Genomic DNA, 6,000 nt, shown 5'->3' on the forward strand with positions numbered 1-6,000 from the left:
TCCTGTGTAGTTTATCTTATCAACAGATCACCGACAAGAAGCTTGGAGAATTGCACACCACATGAGGCGTGGTATGGTACAAAGCCTAGTGTTCGTCATCTTAGAGTATTTGGGAGTGTTGCTTACTCTCATATTCCAGATGCACTGAGAAGCAAGTTGGATGAAAAGTCAGAGAAATGTATTTTCATTGGCTATAGTGAAAGAAGTAAGGCATACAAGTTGTACAATCCAGTGACAAAGAAGATTGTGATAAGCCGAGATGTTCGGTTTGATGAACATTCCATGTTTGAAGATATGGAAGTTGAAAAGGAAAATTTTCCAATTTTTCCTTTTGAACTTGAAGAAGAAGAAGAGGCAGTAATTGAGAATACTGAAGATGATGCTCAAGCAGGAAATCAATCCTGCTTCCCCAAGTTTTTTATCAAATTCTTCTTCATCTAGCCCGATCCGAAAAACGAGAAGCATCCAAGAGTTTTATGATGTAACTGATGAAGTTGTGCAAAATGATGTTGTATTCTTTGCCTTCATAGCAAGAGAAGATCCAATTTCTTTTAATGATGCATATCAAGAAGAAAGATGGAAGAAAGCCATGAAAGAAGAGATTTGCTCAATTGAAAACAATGATACATGGGAGCTTACAGATTTTCCACCGCACAAGAATTCAATTGGAGTCAAATGGGTGTACAAGATAAAGATGAATCTGAATGGCTCTATCAAAAAGTACAAGGCAAGACTGGTTGCAAAAGGATACAAGCAAAAGGAAGGAGAAGATTTTACAGAGGTATTTGCTCCAGTTTCAAGACTTGAGACAGTTCGGTTACTTATTTCTCTTGCTACCCAAAACAATTGGAAAATGTTCCAAATAGACGTAAAATCTATGTTTTTGAATGGTGTTCTCAAGGAAGAAGTCTATGTTGATCAACCACCAAGGTTTGTCAAAAAAGGAGAAGAAGAAAAAGTTTACAAGTTGAAGAAAGCTTTGTACGGGTTGAAGCAATCACCCCGAGCTTGGTACAGCTGCATCGATTCTTATTTTCAGAAGTGTGGATTCCAAAAATGTCCATATGAGCATACTCTCTACATCAAAGGCAATTCTCAAGGAAGATTCCTGGTTGTAAGTCTCTACGTTGATGATCTTATTTTTACAGGAAATAATATGAAGATTTTGAAAGAATTTCAGCACTCAATAATGGCAGAATTTAAGATGACAGATTTGGTAGAACTTCATCATTTTCTTGGCATTGAAGTTCATCAATCCGAGAAAGGAATTTTTATTTCACAAAAGAGCTACGCAAAGGAAGTTCTAAAAAGGTTCAAGATGGAAAATGCAAATCCAGTCTCTACTCCATGCATTACAGGTTTGAAGTTATCTAAAGAAGGTGAAGGAAAGCTTGTCAATTCCACCATATTCAGAAGTTTGGTTGGAAAGTTGATGTATCTGAATTCGACAAGGCCTGACATCGTGTATGTTGTTAGCTTGGTAAGTAGATTCATGGAGAAACCTTACTCCAATCACTAGGAGGGTGCCAAGAGAATATTAAGATATGTGAAGGGAACCATTGATTATGGAATTTTCTATAAAGCTAATACATTAGTTGATCTCATTGGTTATACGGATAGTGATTTAGCAGGAAACATTGATAATAGTATAAGCATTTCTAGTTATGTTTTCCACCTTGGTAGTGGTGCAGTTTCATGGAGCTCAAAGAAATAATCAGTTGTGGCGCTTTCAACTACAGAAGCTGAATATATCGCTACATCTTTTGCAGGATGTCAATTGATTTGGTTACGTGGAATTTTGGAGAGTCTTAAGCAGAAGCAGAGCAAGTCAACGATTTTATTTTGTGACAATAGTTCTACTATTTCAGTCACAAAAGATCCAGTTCTTCATAGAAGGACAAAACACATTCGCATTCAGTATCACTTCTTGAGGGAACTAGTGAATAATGGTGATGTTCAAGTTGAATATTGCAAGAAGGAAGATCAGATGGCTGATATCTTCACAAAGCCGCTTAGTGGACAAGTCTTTAAGAAAAATGTTAAAAGGTTGGGAGTTCGAAGCAAGTTTAATTTAAGGAAGGCATTGTTGGCACATAATTAAATTAACCTTGCATAAAATAAATTATGAAAAGTTACGAATGTAAAAATACTTGAAATGAAGAGTTAATAATGCGAAGAGACTTGAAGATGAAAAGTTACACACATGCATGAATAGTCACAACTCCTATAGTATTTAAGTTATGTAAATGAATAGTCACAACTCCTAACATTTAGTGATATAGATGAATAGTCACTTACAACTCCTGTATAAAGAGTTGTATGTGATGAAGAATTAATTGTGTGTGAGTGAAAGAAAAAGTTTATTAGAAAGAATTTTTTTTCTTCCATACAAAATTTATTTCTCTTCTCCATTATATTCTTTATCACTTTCTTTGTTTTATTTCTCCAAATATTAATCAACCTTCTACAACCCCACAATACAACTCAAACGATCAACTGAAACTATTTGAAGGTTAGATTAGGCTTTTTATTATAGTTGCCATCCAAATTTCGATGGTGAAAGGCCTAGCTTAATTTACAAAATATATTTTCTTCCTTTTTATTGTCCACCTTCAGTAGAGATGTTGAAAGGGAGATGGTAGCTGCTGTAATATGAGCTTTTGATTTTTCAAATCTGATAATAAATTCTTACTTTTTTATGTATAAGGCAATACCATCCACAAAGGTAAGTTGTATCTATATACATTCATTCCCTTGTTAATTTTGTATTTTGTATATGATGATTGATGAAAGATAACCAAATATAAATTAAAATCAATGAAGATAAGCAATTCAATATTTCAATCTCATCATATAGTCATTTTTAATAGAAGAAGAAAACAAAATCATATCCAACTGTATTTTCCACTTTCATACAATATGTGAACTTATAGTTATTGTGGGTGCCAAATATGGGTACGCGTAATCTATATTTATTTAGAATAAGTTTCAAAATATGAAATTTGGAACCACTAGTAATTAGCTAGTAAAACATGTAAACTGATGACTTAAATTTTCTTCATTCATACAATAGTGAGATATATAAATAAAGACATTTCTACTATATCCACAAAAGTATCAATAAAATAACCAATGAAGAAATATCGAAAAAGACAACTTATAAAAGAAACTAAACAATTAAATAATGGCAAACAGATAAAACTAATCGTCCTTCTAAGGTACTATCAACATATTTTTTTTGACATCCCCTCAAGTATCAACAATAGAAAATTTGGGAAATGACCGATCAAAGACTTCTCATGACATTAGGTTTGGTGAGTAAATCAACCACTTGATCAGCGGAATGGAGATGAAGGACCTAAATTTGTTTAAACAGTACTTCATCACAAACAAAGTGAAAATTGATAGTGTTGAAACCTTTTTCTAACTCAGACTTAAAGATAAGATGGAGTCTCTACCAATTCTTTTTATTAGGTGTGATTGGATCACCTAAAATTTTAAAACGATAATTTTTTTCTACGAAATCCAAGAAGTGGGTTCAGTAGTTGGTTACGTATGAGGAAGGATTAGCTCCCTCATAACTCCCAAAATTGGTACCTAGTTGATTACTTGACGTCTTAGTGTCAGAAATTAAGATTTAGAAGAGAATTTAAAATGCGATCCCCCTTTTGCACGATGTTATTCGAGAAAATATTACTATCTAAATTAAATTTTATGGAGAAGGGTCTCTTATTTCAAGTCGATCGAGAAGAAAAGGTCATGTTCCGTAAGTTATGGCACGACGTCTCGAATCGTCGAAAATAAGAATACTCGTCGTTTAATTATTACCTAAATCCTATGTGTTTTGAATTTTAAAAGGACGTTCGATTATTTTGGTTCGAGGAGAAAGTCGTACCCCTTAAGTTAGGGGCACAATTTCTCGATTCCCCTAAATACTGCCTCGGTTCAAATTGTTAAATATACGTTACATGAAATGAAACTAAATATACGTTACATGAAATGAACATAGCTTCTAATGCGACATATGATGAATCTATTCGAACGCGATATATCATATGGGACAAATGAATATATGTAAACGTGTTATATGATATCATAAAAACATCAATAATAAAATAAAATAAATATACATTATAACAAAAATAACAATAATGCAAAAATAATGCTAACCAGCGCTAATAATAATTAATAATAATGACTAAGGAAAAAATAACAAATTGTACAATTTTAAGGGCAGAAATATAATTAATAAGGATTGGAAGTGCAAGAAATTTAAAAAAAAAAAGAAAATAAAGGGGTTGAATTAAATAAATAAAGGACTAAATTGAAATTTAAACAAATTTTAAAGTATAAATTGTAAAAATAAAAAAATCAAATAAAGGACTAAATTAGGATATGTAAAAATGCACAGGGACCGAAAGGGGTATTATCCCAACCCCAATACACGTGTAAAAAGATATAAAATGAAATTAAAAAAAGGGGGGAAGGGCTTAAGCAGCAATTAGACCTTCCCCTTGAAAACACGCGGATCCTAAAGGGATCCGGGTCGGGTCATCGGTTCGACCCCCAAAACGACGTCATTTTGGGCATTTTAAGCTACGCCCAAAACGACGTCGTATAATGCACCCTATAAAAGTTAAAAAAACTAAAAAAAATTAATTTTCCCTTCTCTTTTAAAAAAAACATTTTATTCCCTTTTTTCCTCTCAAACACCCTTCCTTGTCCAGTCACAGGGACGGCGGGGATCCGTTGTGGCCACTGATCATCGACAACGAAGACCGTTGCCTCCGGTAGCTGAAGTTCTCCGAAACTTTCTCCTGTGAGTCTTTTTTTCGCGTAGAATGCAAATCTAGGGTCAAAATCCCCAGGAATCCGACCAAAGGTCGGCGAAAGGCCTAGAAACCTTTTAGTTTCCCCCTTTCCGACGAGACCCTTGACAGAACCTTATTGGGTTCAGGGGCCTTTCAAGTCGGAGAAGGCCTCCCATGACAGCAGACAGAGTGTCGCAGGTAAAAAATAAGCCTTTTGTTTTTTTTCGAAAGGAAAAAGAAAAACAATGGATGAGCTACCTTTTTTTTAATCTTTTTTTTTCTATTTCATTCCTGATAATGTTGCAAAATGGTTTTGGCTTTTATAGCCAAATAGATTACAATGTATATATACTTTTTTTGTTTTCTTTTTATATGTTTCTTTGTTTTTCTCTGCTTTTCTTTTTTTTTGTCTTTGCAGGTGGTGGTGAGGGGGACCTTTGATCAATGGCGATGGGAAGTCGCGCCCCTTGCCACTTCAGTGAAATGGTGGCAGAGGAGGCATCAAATCCTTGGACGACAAGTTTGCTGACATGGCGAGGGCAACAACGCTAAAAGTTTTAGGGGAATTAGGGGTTTTGGTTGTTTAGGATAATGGCTTAGGTTAGGTACTTGGGCTTGGGTTTTTTGGGTATTTTAGGGTTAAATGGGTCTTGGGTTTTTTTTTTGGGTTAGATGGATCTTAGGTAGTATTAAGGTCTTGGGTTAGGAGATTGGGTCTTGGGTAGTTTGGTTTGGGCTTGTAAAATGGACTTCTTCTTTTTTAATTAATGGACTTGTTTGTTTTTATTTGTTTTTGTTTATCTTTTTTTAATTTTCATTTGGGCGGGACGAAATTGGGCCATTACAGATAGCAATATATTTCATTTTGCTATGAAACATAAGACTCTCACAAAGGTAAGTGCTTAGGTGGCTTTGTAAGAGGAAAGCGAAGTTCACGAAGATTGGCAAGCCAATTGGTTTTAACAAGTGTAGTAGCAATGGTTCGATATTAGACTTCAGTAAATGAATAAGAAATCACCCTTTGAATTTTTGAAGACCAAAAGATAGGAGTAATGTGCAAGTATGCAACTCACCCCATTGAAAAGATATGATCACAGGGTCACCAACTCAATCAACATCAAGTAAACTATTATCATTATTTTGAGACTTTCTTGAGATGGGTTTGGATTAAGGCCGAAATTGATTTCGG

The sequence above is a fragment of the Gossypium hirsutum genome, chromosome D04, assembly GCF_007990345.1.
Source record: "Gossypium hirsutum isolate 1008001.06 chromosome D04, Gossypium_hirsutum_v2.1, whole genome shotgun sequence".
In the NCBI taxonomy this organism is placed as follows: Eukaryota; Viridiplantae; Streptophyta; class Magnoliopsida; order Malvales; family Malvaceae; genus Gossypium; species Gossypium hirsutum.